Genomic DNA, 17650 nt, shown 5'->3' with positions numbered 1-17650 from the left:
ACTTAAATAGTCAGACATTTGCTTTGGAAAAATCTTTGAACTAGGCATAGTTTGCGCATTTCAAGAAAATCGGAGAATTTTGCATTCCAAAAGAAGGAAATAAATGCCCTCTCTGAGGATCGAACTCAGGACCTTCAGATTATGAGACTGACGGGCTGCCTACTGCGCTAAGAAGGCTGTATATAGGCATCTGTACATAAGACCATGAAGATCATCCAGGTACAAGGCTGAAGGATTTTCCTGACTGACATTGTATACTGCAGAGTCGAATGGGGTGATGTGGCCGTCGGTTCAATGCAGGGTTTCCAATCATACAGTCAAACCTTGCAGAAGTGGGGATGTAGCTCAGTGGTAGAGCGCATGCTTTGCATGTATGAGGCCCCGGGTTCAATCCCCGGCATCTCCAGACTTTTGCCATGCTTACCTTGGATTTTGGGCCGAAAGCTAGGCTGGCATCATGATGAAGGAAGAGATATGTCCTCCAACCGGGATGAGGACCCCGCTTAATCTGTCAGACGTTTGCCTTGAAAAATCCCTTGAAATGGGGCTATCTCATTTTTGATGATTATAGATCAAAAGAATCCTACTTGTTGAAGACATCAAAGTGATGATTCATCTTGACAACCATAATGCTTTGATGATAGAAATCTGTCGCATCTCTCTTGATCATTGGTAAGGGTTCTTCTTCTAAACCAGAGACTCTTTACAGTAGCTTTTAGAAAAACGGAATATTTTGTTTATCTCAATCACCTTCAATCTACAGATTTTTCCGTTCTCTTTCCTTTTGAAAATGCATCCAAAATGCACGTTCTTGATGCTGGGTGCGTAGTAATGACTCCCATAACTTTCTGTCATTTCTTTCATGGTTCCGCGCAGCCATCCATTTGCCACCAATGCTGCCCAAGGTCTTTGTATCAAAGTTCCTTTCCTTTCTGTAAAATTGAAATTTGGAGCACCCCTGCTTATCCCCAAGCCAAGACAGAACATGAACTTTGGTCTGAAATCCTCCTTTGGGGTGATAAGACGTACCTTACAGTGTGCTCTAAGAACTGGTGACTTTGAGAGGGAGCTGCAGGTAATGTTCATGATTTTCATCGATCTGCTCCTGATCCCCACCCCCACAACCTTTCTTGAGCGAGAGATAATTACAGCGCTGAAAGATACTTCAGCCACTCCTTCGATAGCTCAGTTGGTAGAGCTGAGGACTGTAGCATAAAGTCAGACATCCTTAGGTCGCTGGTTCAAATCCGGCTCGAAGGATTTTTTGCTTCGATTTCCATATCTTTCACTTTTATTCAAACAATACCTTCCATTGATTATGATCGAGACTTTGCAGTCCCTGGGTTTCAGGGATTCCTTGCATCCATCAAACAGCTCGAGTGCAAAAGTGGGGATGTAGCTCAGTGGTAGAGCGCATGCTTCGCATGTATGAGGTCCCGGGTTCAATCCCCGGCATCTCCAGGAGCCTCTGTTCCTTATCTTGGCTTTTTTCCAGAAGGCTAGCCTGCCATCATGCAGAAAGAAGAAGTTTGTCATGCAGTTGGGGTGAGAGCCCCACTTAAATAGTCAGACATTTGCTTTGGAAAAATCTTTGAACTAGGCATAGTTGGCGCATTTCAAGAAAATCGGAGAATTTTGCATTCCAAAAGAAGGAAATAAATGCCCTCTCTGAGGATCGAACTCAGGACCTTCAGATTATGAGACTGACGCGCTGCCTACTGCGCTAAGAAGGCTGTATATAGGCATCTGTACATAAGACCATGAAGATCATCCAGGTACAAGGCTGAAGGATTTTCCTGACTGACATTGTATACTGCAGAGTCGAATGGGGTGATGTGGCCGTCGGTTCAATGCAGGGTTTCCAATCATACAGTCAAACCTTGCAGAAGTGGGGATGTAGCTCAGTGGTAGAGCGCATGCTTTGCATGTATGAGGCCCCGGGTTCAATCCCCGGCATCTCCAGACTTTTGCCATGCTTACCTTGGATTTTGGGCCGAAAGCTAGGCTGGCATCATGATGAAGGAAGAGATATGTCCTCCAACCGGGATGAGGACCCCGCTTAATCTGTCAGACGTTTGCCTTGAAAAATCCCATGAAATGGGGCTATCTCATTTTTGATGATTATAGATCAAAAGAATCCTACTTGTTGAAGACATCAAAGTGATGATTCATCTTGACAACCATAATGCTTTGATGATAGAAATCTGTCGCATCTCTCTTGATCATTGGTAAGGGTTCTTCTTCTAAACCAGAGACTCTTTACAGTAGCTTTTAGAAAAACAGAATATTTTGTTTATCTCAATCACCTTCAATCTACAGATTTTTCCGTTCTCTTTCCTTTTGAAAATGCATCCAAAATGCACGTTCTTGATGCTGGGTGCGTAGTAATGACTCCCATAACTTTCTGTCATTTCTTTCATGGTTCCGCGCAGCCATCCATTTGCCACCAATGCTGCCCAAGGTCTTTGTATCAAAGTTCCTTTCCTTTCTGTAAAATTGAAATTTGGAGCACCCCTGCTTATCCCCAAGCCAAGACAGAACATGAACTTTGGTCTGAAATCCTCCTTTGGGGTGATAAGACGTACCTTACAGTGTGCTCTAAGAACTGGTGACTTTGAGAGGGAGCTGCAGGTAATGTTCATGATTTTCATCGATCTGCTCCTGATCCCCACCCCCACAACCTTTCTTGAGCGAGAGATAATTACAGCGCTGAAAGATACTTCAGCCACTCCTTCGATAGCTCAGTTGGTAGAGCTGAGGACTGTAGCATAAAGTCAGACATCCTTAGGTCGCTGGTTCAAATCCGGCTCGAAGGATTTTTTGCTTCGATTTCCATATCTTTCACTTTTATTCAAACAATACCTTCCATTGATTATGATCGAGACTTTGCAGTCCCTGGGTTTCAGGGATTCCTTGCATCCATCAAACAGCTCGAGTGCAAAAGTGGGGATGTAGCTCAGTGGTAGAGCGCATGCTTCGCATGTATGAGGTCCCGGGTTCAATCCCCGGCATCTCCAGGAGCCTCTGTTCCTTATCTTGGCTTTTTTCCAGAAGGCTAGCCTGCCATCATGCAGAAAGAAGAAGTTTGTCATGCAGTTGGGGTGAGAGCCCCACTTAAATAGTCAGACATTTGCTTTGGAAAAATCTTTGAACTAGGCATAGTTGGCGCATTTCAAGAAAATCGGAGAATTTTGCATTCCAAAAGAAGGAAATAAATGCCCTCTCTGAGGATCGAACTCAGGACCTTCAGATTATGAGACTGACGCGCTGCCTACTGCGCTAAGAAGGCTGTATATAGGCATCTGTACATAAGACCATGAAGATCATCCAGGTACAAGGCTGAAGGATTTTCCTGACTGACATTGTATACTGCAGAGTCGAATGGGGTGATGTGGCCGTCGGTTCAATGCAGGGTTTCCAATCATACAGTCAAACCTTGCAGAAGTGGGGATGTAGCTCAGTGGTAGAGCGCATGCTTTGCATGTATGAGGCCCCGGGTTCAATCCCCGGCATCTCCAGACTTTTGCCATGCTTACCTTGGATTTTGGGCCGAAAGCTAGGCTGGCATCATGATGAAGGAAGAGATATGTCCTCCAACCGGGATGAGGACCCCGCTTAATCTGTCAGACGTTTGCCTTGAAAAATCCCATGAAATGGGGCTATCTCATTTTTGATGATTATAGATCAAAAGAATCCTACTTGTTGAAGACATCAAAGTGATGATTCATCTTGACAACCATAATGCTTTGATGATAGAAATCTGTCGCATCTCTCTTGATCATTGGTAAGGGTTCTTCTTCTAAACCAGAGACTCTTTACAGTAGCTTTTAGAAAAACAGAATATTTTGTTTATCTCAATCACCTTCAATCTACAGATTTTTCCGTTCTCTTTCCTTTTGAAAATGCATCCAAAATGCACGTTCTTGATGCTGGGTGCGTAGTAATGACTCCCATAACTTTCTGTCATTTCTTTCATGGTTCCGCGCAGCCATCCATTTGCCACCAATGCTGCCCAAGGTCTTTGTATCAAAGTTCCTTTCCTTTCTGTAAAATTGAAATTTGGAGCACCCCTGCTTATCCCCAAGCCAAGACAGAACATGAACTTTGGTCTGAAATCCTCCTTTGGGGTGATAAGACGTACCTTACAGTGTGCTCTAAGAACTGGTGACTTTGAGAGGGAGCTGCAGGTAATGTTCATGATTTTCATCGATCTGCTCCTGATCCCCACCCCCACAACCTTTCTTGAGCGAGAGATAATTACAGCGCTGAAAGATACTTCAGCCACTCCTTCGATAGCTCAGTTGGTAGAGCGGAGGACTGTAGCATAAAGTCAGACATCCTTAGGTCGCTGGTTCAAATCCGGCTCGAAGGATTTTTTGCTTCGATTTCCATATCTTTCACTTTTATTCAAACAATACCTTCCATTGATTATGATCGAGACTTTGCAGTCCCTGGGTTTCAGGGATTCCTTGCATCCATCAAACAGCTCGAGTGCAAAAGTGGGGATGTAGCTCAGTGGTAGAGCGCATGCTTTGCATGTATGAGGTCCCGGGTTCAATCCCCGGCATCTCCAGGAGCCTCTGTTCCTTATCTTGGCTTTTTTCCAGAAGGCTAGCCTGCCATCATGCAGAAAGAAGAAGTTTGTCATGCAGTTGGGGTGAGAGCCCCACTTAAATAGTCAGACATTTGCTTTGGAAAAATCTTTGAACTAGGCATAGTTGGCGCATTTCAAGAAAATCGGAGAATTTTGCATTCCAAAAGAAGGAAATAAATGCCCTCTCTGAGGATCGAACTCAGGACCTTCAGATTATGAGACTGACGCGCTGCCTACTGCGCTAAGAAGGCTGTATATAGGCATCTGTACATAAGACCATGAAGATCATCCAGGTACAAGGCTGAAGGATTTTCCTGACTGACATTGTATACTGCAGAGTCGAATGGGGTGATGTGGCCGTCGGTTCAATGCAGGGTTTCCAATCATACAGTCAAACCTTGCAGAAGTGGGGATGTAGCTCAGTGGTAGAGCGCATGCTTTGCATGTATGAGGCCCCGGGTTCAATCCCCGGCATCTCCAGACTTTTGCCATGCTTACCTTGGATTTTGGGCCGAAAGCTAGGCTGGCATCATGATGAAGGAAGAGATATGTCCTCCAACCGGGATGAGGACCCCGCTTAATCTGTCAGACGTTTGCCTTGAAAAATCCCATGAAATGGGGCTATCTCATTTTTGATGATTATAGATCAAAAGAATCCTACTTGTTGAAGACATCAAAGTGATGATTCATCTTGACAACCATAATGCTTTGATGATAGAAATCTGTCGCATCTCTCTTGATCATTGGTAAGGGTTCTTCTTCTAAACCAGAGACTCTTTACAGTAGCTTTTAGAAAAACAGAATATTTTGTTTATCTCAATCACCTTCAATCTACAGATTTTTCCGTTCTCTTTCCTTTTGAAAATGCATCCAAAATGCACGTTCTTGATGCTGGGTGCGTAGTAATGACTCCCATAACTTTCTGTCATTTCTTTCATGGTTCCGCGCAGCCATCCATTTGCCACCAATGCTGCCCAAGGTCTTTGTATCAAAGTTCCTTTCCTTTCTGTAAAATTGAAATTTGGAGCACCCCTGCTTATCCCCAAGCCAAGACAGAACATGAACTTTGGTCTGAAATCCTCCTTTGGGGTGATAAGACGTACCTTACAGTGTGCTCTAAGAACTGGTGACTTTGAGAGGGAGCTGCAGGTAATGTTCATGATTTTCATCGATCTGCTCCTGATCCCCACCCCCATAACCTTTCTTGAGCGAGAGATAATTACAGCGCTGAAAGATACTTCAGCCACTCCTTCGATAGCTCAGTTGGTAGAGCGGAGGACTGTAGCATAAAGTCAGACATCCTTAGGTCGCTGGTTCAAATCCGGCTTGAAGGATTTTTTGCTTCGATTTCCATATCTTTCACTTTTATTCAAACAATACCTTCCATTGATTATGATCGAGACTTTGCAGTCCCTGGGTTTCAGGGATTCCTTGCATCCATCAAACAACTCGAGTGCAAAAGTGGGGATGTAGCTCAGTGGTAGAGCGCATGCTTCGCATGTATGAGGTCCCGGGTTCAATCCCCGGCATCTCCAGGAGCCTCTGTTCCTTATCTTGGCTTTTTTCCAGAAGGCTAGCCTGCCATCATGCAGAAAGAAGAAGTTTGTCATGCAGTTGGGGTGAGAGCCCCACTTAAATAGTCAGACATTTGCTTTGGAAAAATCTTTGAACTAGGCATAGTTTGCGCATTTCAAGAAAATCGGAGAATTTTGCATTCCAAAAGAAGGAAATAAATGCCCTCTCTGAGGATCGAACTCAGGACCTTCAGATTATGAGACTGACGCGCTGCCTACTGCGCTAAGAAGGCTGTATATAGGCATCTGTACATAAGACCATGAAGATCATCCAGGTACAAGGCTGAAGGATTTTCCTGACTGACATTGTATACTGCAGAGTCGAATGGGGTGATGTGGCCGTCGGTTCAATGCAGGGTTTCCAATCATACAGTCAAACCTTGCAGAAGTGGGGATGTAGCTCAGTGGTAGAGCGCATGCTTTGCATGTATGAGGCCCCGGGTTCAATCCCCGGCATCTCCAGACTTTTGCCATGCTTACCTTGGATTTTGGGCCGAAAGCTAGGCTGGCATCATGATGAAGGAAGAGATATGTCCTCCAACCGGGATGAGGACCCCGCTTAATCTGTCAGACGTTTGCCTTGAAAAATCCCATGAAATGGGGCTATCTCATTTTTGATGATTATAGATCAAAAGAATCCTACTTGTTGAAGACATCAAAGTGATGATTCATCTTGACAACCATAATGCTTTGATGATAGAAATCTGTCGCATCTCTCTTGATCATTGGTAAGGGTTCTTCTTCTAAACCAGAGACTCTTTACAGTAGCTTTTAGAAAAACAGAATATTTTGTTTATCTCAATCACCTTCAATCTACAGATTTTTCCGTTCTCTTTCCTTTTGAAAATGCATCCAAAATGCACGTTCTTGATGCTGGGTGCGTAGTAATGACTCCCATAACTTTCTGTCATTTCTTTCATGGTTCCGCGCAGCCATCCATTTGCCACCAATGCTGCCCAAGGTCTTTGTATCAAAGTTCCTTTCCTTTCTGTAAAATTGAAATTTGGAGCACCCCTGCTTATCCCCAAGCCAAGACAGAACATGAACTTTGGTCTGAAATCCTCCTTTGGGGTGATAAGACGTACCTTACAGTGTGCTCTAAGAACTGGTGACTTTGAGAGGGAGCTGCAGGTAATGTTCATGATTTTCATCGATCTGCTCCTGATCCCCACCCCCACAACCTTTCTTGAGCGAGAGATAATTACAGCGCTGAAAGATACTTCAGCCACTCCTTCGATAGCTCAGTTGGTAGAGCGGAGGACTGTAGCATAAAGTCAGACATCCTTAGGTCGCTGGTTCAAATCCGGCTCGAAGGATTTTTTGCTTCGATTTCCATATCTTTCACTTTTATTCAAACAATACCTTCCATTGATTATGATCGAGACTTTGCAGTCCCTGGGTTTCAGGGATTCCTTGCATCCATCAAACAGCTCGAGTGCAAAAGTGGGGATGTAGCTCAGTGGTAGAGCGCATGCTTTGCATGTATGAGGTCCCGGGTTCAATCCCCGGCATCTCCAGGAGCCTCTGTTCCTTATCTTGGCTTTTTTCCAGAAGGCTAGCCTGCCATCATGCAGAAAGAAGAAGTTTGTCATGCAGTTGGGGTGAGAGCCCCACTTAAATAGTCAGACATTTGCTTTGGAAAAATCTTTGAACTAGGCATAGTTGGCGCATTTCAAGAAAATCGGAGAATTTTGCATTCCAAAAGAAGGAAATAAATGCCCTCTCTGAGGATCGAACTCAGGACCTTCAGATTATGAGACTGACGCGCTGCCTACTGCGCTAAGAAGGCTGTATATAGGCATCTGTACATAAGACCATGAAGATCATCCAGGTACAAGGCTGAAGGATTTTCCTGACTGACATTGTATACTGCAGAGTCGAATGGGGTGATGTGGCCGTCGGTTCAATGCAGGGTTTCCAATCATACAGTCAAACCTTGCAGAAGTGGGGATGTAGCTCAGTGGTAGAGCGCATGCTTTGCATGTATGAGGCCCCGGGTTCAATCCCCGGCATCTCCAGACTTTTGCCATGCTTACCTTGGATTTTGGGCCGAAAGCTAGGCTGGCATCATGATGAAGGAAGAGATATGTCCTCCAACCGGGATGAGGACCCCGCTTAATCTGTCAGACGTTTGCCTTGAAAAATCCCATGAAATGGGGCTATCTCATTTTTGATGATTATAGATCAAAAGAATCCTACTTGTTGAAGACATCAAAGTGATGATTCATCTTGACAACCATAATGCTTTGATGATAGAAATCTGTCGCATCTCTCTTGATCATTGGTAAGGGTTCTTCTTCTAAACCAGAGACTCTTTACAGTAGCTTTTAGAAAAACAGAATATTTTGTTTATCTCAATCACCTTCAATCTACAGATTTTTCCGTTCTCTTTCCTTTTGAAAATGCATCCAAAATGCACGTTCTTGATGCTGGGTGCGTAGTAATGACTCCCATAACTTTCTGTCATTTCTTTCATGGTTCCGCGCAGCCATCCATTTGCCACCAATGCTGCCCAAGGTCTTTGTATCAAAGTTCCTTTCCTTTCTGTAAAATTGAAATTTGGAGCACCCCTGCTTATCCCCAAGCCAAGACAGAACATGAACTTTGGTCTGAAATCCTCCTTTGGGGTGATAAGACGTACCTTACAGTGTGCTCTAAGAACTGGTGACTTTGAGAGGGAGCTGCAGGTAATGTTCATGATTTTCATCGATCTGCTCCTGATCCCCACCCCCATAACCTTTCTTGAGCGAGAGATAATTACAGCGCTGAAAGATACTTCAGCCACTCCTTCGATAGCTCAGTTGGTAGAGCGGAGGACTGTAGCATAAAGTCAGACATCCTTAGGTCGCTGGTTCAAATCCGGCTTGAAGGATTTTTTGCTTCGATTTCCATATCTTTCACTTTTATTCAAACAATACCTTCCATTGATTATGATCGAGACTTTGCAGTCCCTGGGTTTCAGGGATTCCTTGCATCCATCAAACAACTCGAGTGCAAAAGTGGGGATGTAGCTCAGTGGTAGAGCGCATGCTTCGCATGTATGAGGTCCCGGGTTCAATCCCCGGCATCTCCAGGAGCCTCTGTTCCTTATCTTGGCTTTTTTCCAGAAGGCTAGCCTGCCATCATGCAGAAAGAAGAAGTTTGTCATGCAGTTGGGGTGAGAGCCCCACTTAAATAGTCAGACATTTGCTTTGGAAAAATCTTTGAACTAGGCATAGTTTGCGCATTTCAAGAAAATCGGAGAATTTTGCATTCCAAAAGAAGGAAATAAATGCCCTCTCTGAGGATCGAACTCAGGACCTTCAGATTATGAGACTGACGCGCTGCCTACTGCGCTAAGAAGGCTGTATATAGGCATCTGTACATAAGACCATGAAGATCATCCAGGTACAAGGCTGAAGGATTTTCCTGACTGACATTGTATACTGCAGAGTCGAATGGGGTGATGTGGCCGTCGGTTCAATGCAGGGTTTCCAATCATACAGTCAAACCTTGCAGAAGTGGGGATGTAGCTCAGTGGTAGAGCGCATGCTTTGCATGTATGAGGCCCCGGGTTCAATCCCCGGCATCTCCAGACTTTTGCCATGCTTACCTTGGATTTTGGGCCGAAAGCTAGGCTGGCATCATGATGAAGGAAGAGATATGTCCTCCAACCGGGATGAGGACCCCGCTTAATCTGTCAGACGTTTGCCTTGAAAAATCCCATGAAATGGGGCTATCTCATTTTTGATGATTATAGATCAAAAGAATCCTACTTGTTGAAGACATCAAAGTGATGATTCATCTTGACAACCATAATGCTTTGATGATAGAAATCTGTCGCATCTCTCTTGATCATTGGTAAGGGTTCTTCTTCTAAACCAGAGACTCTTTACAGTAGCTTTTAGAAAAACGGAATATTTTGTTTATCTCAATCACCTTCAATCTACAGATTTTTCCGTTCTCTTTCCTTTTGAAAATGCATCCAAAATGCACGTTCTTGATGCTGGGTGCGTAGTAATGACTCCCATAACTTTCTGTCATTTCTTTCATGGTTCCGCGCAGCCATCCATTTGCCACCAATGCTGCCCAAGGTCTTTGTATCAAAGTTCCTTTCCTTTCTGTAAAATTGAAATTTGGAGCACCCCTGCTTATCCCCAAGCCAAGACAGAACATGAACTTTGGTCTGAAATCCTCCTTTGGGGTGATAAGACGTACCTTACAGTGTGCTCTAAGAACTGGTGACTTTGAGAGGGAGCTGCAGGTAATGTTCATGATTTTCATCGATCTGCTCCTGATCCCCACCCCCACAACCTTTCTTGAGCGAGAGATAATTACAGCGCTGAAAGATACTTCAGCCACTCCTTCGATAGCTCAGTTGGTAGAGCGGAGGACTGTAGCATAAAGTCAGACATCCTTAGGTCGCTGGTTCAAATCCGGCTCGAAGGATTTTTTGCTTCGATTTCCATATATTTCACTTTTATTCAAACAATACCTTCCATTGATTATGATCGAGACTTTGCAGTCCCTGGGTTTCAGGGATTCCTTGCATCCATCAAACAGCTCGAGGGCAAAAGTGGGGATGTAGCTCAGTGGTAGAGCGCATGCTTCGCATGTATGAGGTCCCGGGTTCAATCCCCGGCATCTCCAGGAGCCTCTGTTCCTTATCTTGGCTTTTTTCCAGAAGGCTAGCCTGCCATCATGCAGAAAGAAGAAGTTTGTCATGCAGTTGGGGTGAGAGCCCCACTTAAATAGTCAGACATTTGCTTTGGAAAAATCTTTGAACTAGGCATAGTTTGCGCATTTCAAGAAAATCGGAGAATTTTGCATTCCAAAAGAAGGAAATAAATGCCCTCTCTGAGGATCGAACTCAGGACCTTCAGATTATGAGACTGACGCGCTGCCTACTGCGCTAAGAAGACTGTATATAGGCATCTGTACATAAGACCATGAAGATCATCCAGGTACAAGGCTGAAGGATTTTCCTGACTGACATTGTATACTGCAGAGTCGAATGGGGTGATGTGGCCGTCGGTTCAATGCAGGGTTTCCAATCATACAGTCAAACCTTGCAGAAGTGGGGATGTAGCTCAGTGGTAGAGCGCATGCTTTGCATGTATGAGGCCCCGGGTTCAATCCCCGGCATCTCCAGACTTTTGCCATGCTTACCTTGGATTTTGGGCCGAAAGCTAGGCTGGCATCATGATGAAGGAAGAGATATGTCCTCCAACCGGGATGAGGACCCCGCTTAATCTGTCAGACGTTTGCCTTGAAAAATCCCATGAAATGGGGCTATCTCATTTTTGATGATTATAGATCAAAAGAATCCTACTTGTTGAAGACATCAAAGTGATGATTCATCTTGACAACCATAATGCTTTGATGATAGAAATCTGTCGCATCTCTCTTGATCATTGGTAAGGGTTCTTCTTCTAAACCAGAGACTCTTTACAGTAGCTTTTAGAAAAACGGAATATTTTGTTTATCTCAATCACCTTCAATCTACAGATTTTTCCGTTCTCTTTCCTTTTGAAAATGCATCCAAAATGCACGTTCTTGATGCTGGGTGCGTAGTAATGACTCCCATAACTTTCTGTCATTTCTTTCATGGTTCCGCGCAGCCATCCATTTGCCACCAATGCTGCCCAAGGTCTTTGTATCAAAGTTCCTTTCCTTTCTGTAAAATTGAAATTTGGAGCACCCCTGCTTATCCCCAAGCCAAGACAGAACATGAACTTTGGTCTGAAATCCTCCTTTGGGGTGATAAGACGTACCTTACAGTGTGCTCTAAGAACTGGTGACTTTGAGAGGGAGCTGCAGGTAATGTTCATGATTTTCATCGATCTGCTCCTGATCCCCACCCCCACAACCTTTCTTGAGCGAGAGATAATTACAGCGCTGAAAGATACTTCAGCCACTCCTTCGATAGCTCAGTTGGTAGAGCGGAGGACTGTAGCATAAAGTCAGACATCCTTAGGTCGCTGGTTCAAATCCGGCTCGAAGGATTTTTTGCTTCGATTTCCATATCTTTCACTTTTATTCAAACAATACCTTCCATTGATTATGATCGAGACTTTGCAGTCCCTGGGTTTCAGGGATTCCTTGCATCCATCAAACAGCTCGAGTGCAAAAGTGGGGATGTAGCTCAGTGGTAGAGCGCATGCTTCGCATGTATGAGGTCCCGGGTTCAATCCCCGGCATCTCCAGGAGCCTCTGTTCCTTATCTTGGCTTTTTTCCAGAAGGCTAGCCTGCCATCATGCAGAAAGAAGAAGTTTGTCATGCAGTTGGGGTGAGAGCCCCACTTAAATAGTCAGACATTTGCTTTGGAAAAATCTTTGAACTAGGCATAGTTTGCGCATTTCAAGAAAATCGGAGAATTTTGCATTCCAAAAGAAGGAAATAAATGCCCTCTCTGAGGATCGAACTCAGGACCTTCAGATTATGAGACTGACGCGCTGCCTACTGCGCTAAGAAGGCTGTATATAGGCATCTGTACATAAGACCATGAAGATCATCCAGGTACAAGGCTGAAGGATTTTCCTGACTGACATTGTATACTGCAGAGTCAAATGGGGTGATGTGGCCGTCGGTTCAATGCAGGGTTTCCAATCATACAGTCAAACCTTGCAGAAGTGGGGATGTAGCTCAGTGGTAGAGCGCATGCTTTGCATGTATGAGGCCCCGGGTTCAATCCCCGGCATCTCCAGACATTTGCCATGCTTACCTTGGATTTTGGGCCGAAAGCTAGGCTGGCATCATGATGAAGGAAGAGATATGTCCTCCAACCGGGATGAGGACCCCGCTTAATCTGTCAGACGTTTGCCTTGAAAAATCCCATGAAATGGGGCTATCTCATTTTTGATGATTATAGATCAAAAGAATCCTACTTGTTGAAGACATCAAAGTGATGATTCATCTTGACAACCATAATGCTTTGATGATAGAAATCTGTCGCATCTCTCTTGATCATTGGTAAGGGTTCTTCTTCTAAACCAGAGACTCTTTACAGTAGCTTTTAGAAAAACGGAATATTTTGTTTATCTCAATCACCTTCAATCTACAGATTTTTCCGTTCTCTTTCCTTTTGAAAATGCATCCAAAATGCACGTTCTTGATGCTGGGTGCGTAGTAATGACTCCCATAACTTTCTGTCATTTCTTTCATGGTTCCGCGCAGCCATCCATTTGCCACCAATGCTGCCCAAGGTCTTTGTATCAAAGTTCCTTTCCTTTCTGTAAAATTGAAATTTGGAGCACCCCTGCTTATCCCCAAGCCAAGACAGAACATGAACTTTGGTCTGAAATCCTCCTTTGGGGTGATAAGACGTACCTTACAGTGTGCTCTAAGAACTGGTGACTTTGAGAGGGAGCTGCAGGTAATGTTCATGATTTTCATCGATCTGCTCCTGATCCCCACCCCCATAACCTTTCTTGAGCGAGAGATAATTACAGCGCTGAAAGATACTTCAGCCACTCCTTCGATAGCTCAGTTGGTAGAGCGGAGGACTGTAGCATAAAGTCAGACATCCTTAGGTCGCTGGTTCAAATCCGGCTTGAAGGATTTTTTGCTTCGATTTCCATATCTTTCACTTTTATTCAAACAATACCTTCCATTGATTATGATCGAGACTTTGCAGTCCCTGGGTTTCAGGGATTCCTTGCATCCATCAAACAGCTCGAGTGCAAAAGTGGGGATGTAGCTCAGTGGTAGAGCGCATGCTTCGCATGTATGAGGTCCCGGGTTCAATCCCCGGCATCTCCAGGAGCCTCTGTTCCTTATCTTGGCTTTTTTCCAGAAGGCTAGCCTGCCATCATGCAGAAAGAAGAAGTTTGTCATGCAGTTGGGGTGAGAGCCCCACTTAAATAGTCAGACATTTGCTTTGGAAAAATCTTTGAACTAGGCATAGTTTGCGCATTTCAAGAAAATCGGAGAATTTTGCATTCCAAAAGAAGGAAATAAATGCCCTCTCTGAGGATCGAACTCAGGACCTTCAGATTATGAGACTGACGCGCTGCCTACTGCGCTAAGAAGGCTGTATATAGGCATCTGTACATAAGACCATGAAGATCATCCAGGTACAAGGCTGAAGGATTTTCCTGACTGACATTGTATACTGCAGAGTCGAATGGGGTGATGTGGCCGTCGGTTCAATGCAGGGTTTCCAATCATACAGTCAAACCTTGCAGAAGTGGGGATGTAGCTCAGTGGTAGAGCGCATGCTTTGCATGTATGAGGCCCCGGGTTCAATCCCCGGCATCTCCAGACTTTTGCCATGCTTACCTTGGATTTTGGGCCGAAAGCTAGGCTGGCATCATGATGAAGGAAGAGATATGTCCTCCAACCGGGATGAGGACCCCGCTTAATCTGTCAGACGTTTGCCTTGAAAAATCCCATGAAATGGGGCTATCTCATTTTTGATGATTATAGATCAAAAGAATCCTACTTGTTGAAGACATCAAAGTGATGATTCATCTTGACAACCATAATGCTTTGATGATAGAAATCTGTCGCATCTCTCTTGATCATTGGTAAGGGTTCTTCTTCTAAACCAGAGACTCTTTACAGTAGCTTTTAGAAAAACGGAATATTTTGTTTATCTCAATCACCTTCAATCTACAGATTTTTCCGTTCTCTTTCCTTTTGAAAATGCATCCAAAATGCACGTTCTTGATGCTGGGTGCGTAGTAATGACTCCCATAACTTTCTGTCATTTCTTTCATGGTTCCGCGCAGCCATCCATTTGCCACCAATGCTGCCCAAGGTCTTTGTATCAAAGTTCCTTTCCTTTCTGTAAAATTGAAATTTGGAGCACCCCTGCTTATCCCCAAGCCAAGACAGAACATGAACTTTGGTCTGAAATCCTCCTTTGGGGTGATAAGACGTACCTTACAGTGTGCTCTAAGAACTGGTGACTTTGAGAGGGAGCTGCAGGTAATGTTCATGATTTTCATCGATCTGCTCCTGATCCCCACCCCCACAACCTTTCTTGAGCGAGAGATAATTACAGCGCTGAAAGATACTTCAGCCACTCCTTCGATAGCTCAGTTGGTAGAGCGGAGGACTGTAGCATAAAGTCAGACATCCTTAGGTCGCTGGTTCAAATCCGGCTCGAAGGATTTTTTGCTTCGATTTCCATATATTTCACTTTTATTCAAACAATACCTTCCATTGATTATGATCGAGACTTTGCAGTCCCTGGGTTTCAGGGATTCCTTGCATCCATCAAACAGCTCGAGGGCAAAAGTGGGGATGTAGCTCAGTGGTAGAGCGCATGCTTCGCATGTATGAGGTCCCGGGTTCAATCCCCGGCATCTCCAGGAGCCTCTGTTCCTTATCTTGGCTTTTTTCCAGAAGGCTAGCCTGCCATCATGCAGAAAGAAGAAGTTTGTCATGCAGTTGGGGTGAGAGCCCCACTTAAATAGTCAGACATTTGCTTTGGAAAAATCTTTGAACTAGGCATAGTTTGCGCATTTCAAGAAAATCGGAGAATTTTGCATTCCAAAAGAAGGAAATAAATGCCCTCTCTGAGGATCGAACTCAGGACCTTCAGATTATGAGACTGACGCGCTGCCTACTGCGCTAAGAAGACTGTATATAGGCATCTGTACATAAGACCATGAAGATCATCCAGGTACAAGGCTGAAGGATTTTCCTGACTGACATTGTATACTGCAGAGTCGAATGGGGTGATGTGGCCGTCGGTTCAATGCAGGGTTTCCAATCATACAGTCAAACCTTGCAGAAGTGGGGATGTAGCTCAGTGGTAGAGCGCATGCTTTGCATGTATGAGGCCCCGGGTTCAATCCCCGGCATCTCCAGACTTTTGCCATGCTTACCTTGGATTTTGGGCCGAAAGCTAGGCTGGCATCATGATGAAGGAAGAGATATGTCCTCCAACCGGGATGAGGACCCCGCTTAATCTGTCAGACGTTTGCCTTGAAAAATCCCATGAAATGGGGTTATCTCATTTTTGATGATTATAGATCAAAAGAATCCTACTTGTTGAAGACATCAAAGTGATGATTCATCTTGACAACCATAATGCTTTGATGATAGAAATCTGTCGCATCTCTCTTGATCATTGGTAAGGGTTCTTCTTCTAAACCAGAGACTCTTTACAGTAGCTTTTAGAAAAACGGAATATTTTGTTTATCTCAATCACCTTCAATCTACAGATTTTTCCGTTCTCTTTCCTTTTGAAAATGCATCCAAAATGCACGTTCTTGATGCTGGGTGCGTAGTAATGACTCCCATAACTTTCTGTCATTTCTTTCATGGTTCCGCGCAGCCATCCATTTGCCACCAATGCTGCCCAAGGTCTTTGTATCAAAGTTCCTTTCCTTTCTGTAAAATTGAAATTTGGAGCACCCCTGCTTATCCCCAAGCCAAGACAGAACATGAACTTTGGTCTGAAATCCTCCTTTGGGGTGATAAGACGTACCTTACAGTGTGCTCTAAGAACTGGTGACTTTGAGAGGGAGCTGCAGGTAATGTTCATGATTTTCATCGATCTGCTCCTGATCCCCACCCCCACAACCTTTCTTGAGCGAGAGATAATTACAGCGCTGAAAGATACTTCAGCCACTCCTTCGATAGCTCAGTTGGTAGAGCGGAGGACTGTAGCATAAAGTCAGACATCCTTAGGTCGCTGGTTCAAATCCGGCTCGAAGGATTTTTTGCTTCGATTTCCATATATTTCACTTTTATTCAAACAATACCTTCCATTGATTATGATCGAGACTTTGCAGTCCCTGGGTTTCAGGGATTCCTTGCATCCATCAAACAGCTCGAGGGCAAAAGTGGGGATGTAGCTCAGTGGTAGAGCGCATGCTTCGCATGTATGAGGTCCCGGGTTCAATCCCCGGCATCTCCAGGAGCCTCTGTTCCTTATCTTGGCTTTTTTCCAGAAGGCTAGCCTGCCATCATGCAGAAAGAAGAAGTTTGTCATGCAGTTGGGGTGAGAGCCCCACTTAAATAGTCAGACATTTGCTTTGGAAAAATCTTTGAACTAGGCATAGTTTGCGCATTTCAAGAAAATCGGAGAATTTTGCATTCCAAAAGAAGGAAATAAATGCCCTCTCTGAGGATCGAACTCAGGACCTTCAGATTATGAGACTGACGCGCTGCCTACTGCGCTAAGAAGACTGTATATAGGCATCTGTACATAAGACCATGAAGATCATCCAGGTACAAGGCTGAAGGATTTTCCTGACTGACATTGTATACTGCAGAGTCGAATGGGGTGATGTGGCCGTCGGTTCAATGCAGGGTTTCCAATCATACAGTCAAACCTTGCAGAAGTGGGGATGTAGCTCAGTGGTAGAGCGCATGCTTTGCATGTATGAGGCCCCGGGTTCAATCCCCGGCATCTCCAGACTTTTGCCATGCTTACCTTGGATTTTGGGCCGAAAGCTAGGCTGGCATCATGATGAAGGAAGAGATATGTCCTCCAACCGGGATGAGGACCCCGCTTAATCTGTCAGACGTTTGCCTTGAAAAATC

General features: G+C 44.5%; 29 non-coding genes across 29 annotated transcripts; all 29 read left to right on the top strand.

Moving 5' to 3' along the window:
* The first annotated feature begins 334 nt into the window (after positions 1-334).
* Positions 335-406, top strand: TRNAA-UGC (transfer RNA alanine (anticodon UGC)). Its single transcript has one exon. It is a non-coding gene; the product is annotated as a tRNA-Ala (tRNA).
* A 983-nt stretch (positions 407-1389) lies between these two features.
* TRNAA-CGC (transfer RNA alanine (anticodon CGC)) lies at positions 1390-1461 on the top strand. Its single transcript has one exon. It is a non-coding gene; the product is annotated as a tRNA-Ala (tRNA).
* A 429-nt stretch (positions 1462-1890) lies between these two features.
* On the top strand, positions 1891-1962 carry TRNAA-UGC (transfer RNA alanine (anticodon UGC)). The gene has a single exon. It is a non-coding gene; the product is annotated as a tRNA-Ala (tRNA).
* Positions 1963-2945: 983 nt separating this feature from the next.
* TRNAA-CGC (transfer RNA alanine (anticodon CGC)) lies at positions 2946-3017 on the top strand. The gene has a single exon. It is a non-coding gene; the product is annotated as a tRNA-Ala (tRNA).
* A 429-nt stretch (positions 3018-3446) lies between these two features.
* TRNAA-UGC (transfer RNA alanine (anticodon UGC)) lies at positions 3447-3518 on the top strand. Its single transcript has one exon. It is a non-coding gene; the product is annotated as a tRNA-Ala (tRNA).
* A 768-nt stretch (positions 3519-4286) lies between these two features.
* Positions 4287-4372, top strand: TRNAY-GUA (transfer RNA tyrosine (anticodon GUA)). The gene is given in 2 exon segments: positions 4287-4323; positions 4337-4372. It is a non-coding gene; the product is annotated as a tRNA-Tyr (tRNA).
* A 129-nt stretch (positions 4373-4501) lies between these two features.
* On the top strand, positions 4502-4573 carry TRNAA-UGC (transfer RNA alanine (anticodon UGC)). Its single transcript has one exon. It is a non-coding gene; the product is annotated as a tRNA-Ala (tRNA).
* A 429-nt stretch (positions 4574-5002) lies between these two features.
* Positions 5003-5074, top strand: TRNAA-UGC (transfer RNA alanine (anticodon UGC)). Its single transcript has one exon. It is a non-coding gene; the product is annotated as a tRNA-Ala (tRNA).
* A 983-nt stretch (positions 5075-6057) lies between these two features.
* On the top strand, positions 6058-6129 carry TRNAA-CGC (transfer RNA alanine (anticodon CGC)). Its single transcript has one exon. It is a non-coding gene; the product is annotated as a tRNA-Ala (tRNA).
* Positions 6130-6558: 429 nt separating this feature from the next.
* On the top strand, positions 6559-6630 carry TRNAA-UGC (transfer RNA alanine (anticodon UGC)). Its single transcript has one exon. It is a non-coding gene; the product is annotated as a tRNA-Ala (tRNA).
* A 768-nt stretch (positions 6631-7398) lies between these two features.
* On the top strand, positions 7399-7484 carry TRNAY-GUA (transfer RNA tyrosine (anticodon GUA)). Its single transcript is given in 2 exon segments — positions 7399-7435; positions 7449-7484. It is a non-coding gene; the product is annotated as a tRNA-Tyr (tRNA).
* Positions 7485-7613: 129 nt separating this feature from the next.
* Positions 7614-7685, top strand: TRNAA-UGC (transfer RNA alanine (anticodon UGC)). The gene has a single exon. It is a non-coding gene; the product is annotated as a tRNA-Ala (tRNA).
* Positions 7686-8114: 429 nt separating this feature from the next.
* Positions 8115-8186, top strand: TRNAA-UGC (transfer RNA alanine (anticodon UGC)). Its single transcript has one exon. It is a non-coding gene; the product is annotated as a tRNA-Ala (tRNA).
* A 983-nt stretch (positions 8187-9169) lies between these two features.
* Positions 9170-9241, top strand: TRNAA-CGC (transfer RNA alanine (anticodon CGC)). The gene has a single exon. It is a non-coding gene; the product is annotated as a tRNA-Ala (tRNA).
* A 429-nt stretch (positions 9242-9670) lies between these two features.
* TRNAA-UGC (transfer RNA alanine (anticodon UGC)) lies at positions 9671-9742 on the top strand. The gene has a single exon. It is a non-coding gene; the product is annotated as a tRNA-Ala (tRNA).
* A 768-nt stretch (positions 9743-10510) lies between these two features.
* TRNAY-GUA (transfer RNA tyrosine (anticodon GUA)) lies at positions 10511-10596 on the top strand. The gene is given in 2 exon segments: positions 10511-10547; positions 10561-10596. It is a non-coding gene; the product is annotated as a tRNA-Tyr (tRNA).
* Positions 10597-10725: 129 nt separating this feature from the next.
* On the top strand, positions 10726-10797 carry TRNAA-CGC (transfer RNA alanine (anticodon CGC)). Its single transcript has one exon. It is a non-coding gene; the product is annotated as a tRNA-Ala (tRNA).
* Positions 10798-11226: 429 nt separating this feature from the next.
* Positions 11227-11298, top strand: TRNAA-UGC (transfer RNA alanine (anticodon UGC)). Its single transcript has one exon. It is a non-coding gene; the product is annotated as a tRNA-Ala (tRNA).
* A 768-nt stretch (positions 11299-12066) lies between these two features.
* Positions 12067-12152, top strand: TRNAY-GUA (transfer RNA tyrosine (anticodon GUA)). Its single transcript is given in 2 exon segments — positions 12067-12103; positions 12117-12152. It is a non-coding gene; the product is annotated as a tRNA-Tyr (tRNA).
* Positions 12153-12281: 129 nt separating this feature from the next.
* Positions 12282-12353, top strand: TRNAA-CGC (transfer RNA alanine (anticodon CGC)). Its single transcript has one exon. It is a non-coding gene; the product is annotated as a tRNA-Ala (tRNA).
* Positions 12354-12782: 429 nt separating this feature from the next.
* TRNAA-UGC (transfer RNA alanine (anticodon UGC)) lies at positions 12783-12854 on the top strand. The gene has a single exon. It is a non-coding gene; the product is annotated as a tRNA-Ala (tRNA).
* A 983-nt stretch (positions 12855-13837) lies between these two features.
* Positions 13838-13909, top strand: TRNAA-CGC (transfer RNA alanine (anticodon CGC)). The gene has a single exon. It is a non-coding gene; the product is annotated as a tRNA-Ala (tRNA).
* A 429-nt stretch (positions 13910-14338) lies between these two features.
* TRNAA-UGC (transfer RNA alanine (anticodon UGC)) lies at positions 14339-14410 on the top strand. The gene has a single exon. It is a non-coding gene; the product is annotated as a tRNA-Ala (tRNA).
* A 768-nt stretch (positions 14411-15178) lies between these two features.
* TRNAY-GUA (transfer RNA tyrosine (anticodon GUA)) lies at positions 15179-15264 on the top strand. Its single transcript is given in 2 exon segments — positions 15179-15215; positions 15229-15264. It is a non-coding gene; the product is annotated as a tRNA-Tyr (tRNA).
* Positions 15265-15393: 129 nt separating this feature from the next.
* Positions 15394-15465, top strand: TRNAA-CGC (transfer RNA alanine (anticodon CGC)). Its single transcript has one exon. It is a non-coding gene; the product is annotated as a tRNA-Ala (tRNA).
* A 429-nt stretch (positions 15466-15894) lies between these two features.
* TRNAA-UGC (transfer RNA alanine (anticodon UGC)) lies at positions 15895-15966 on the top strand. Its single transcript has one exon. It is a non-coding gene; the product is annotated as a tRNA-Ala (tRNA).
* A 768-nt stretch (positions 15967-16734) lies between these two features.
* TRNAY-GUA (transfer RNA tyrosine (anticodon GUA)) lies at positions 16735-16820 on the top strand. The gene is given in 2 exon segments: positions 16735-16771; positions 16785-16820. It is a non-coding gene; the product is annotated as a tRNA-Tyr (tRNA).
* Positions 16821-16949: 129 nt separating this feature from the next.
* On the top strand, positions 16950-17021 carry TRNAA-CGC (transfer RNA alanine (anticodon CGC)). The gene has a single exon. It is a non-coding gene; the product is annotated as a tRNA-Ala (tRNA).
* Positions 17022-17450: 429 nt separating this feature from the next.
* Positions 17451-17522, top strand: TRNAA-UGC (transfer RNA alanine (anticodon UGC)). Its single transcript has one exon. It is a non-coding gene; the product is annotated as a tRNA-Ala (tRNA).
* Positions 17523-17650: the final 128 nt, after the last annotated feature.

This window comes from Triturus cristatus, chromosome 4_1 (assembly GCF_964204655.1).
Source record: "Triturus cristatus chromosome 4_1, aTriCri1.1, whole genome shotgun sequence".
NCBI classification, from domain to species: Eukaryota; Metazoa; Chordata; class Amphibia; order Caudata; family Salamandridae; genus Triturus; species Triturus cristatus.
This window is presented reverse-complemented; position numbering and strand designations above follow the sequence as displayed.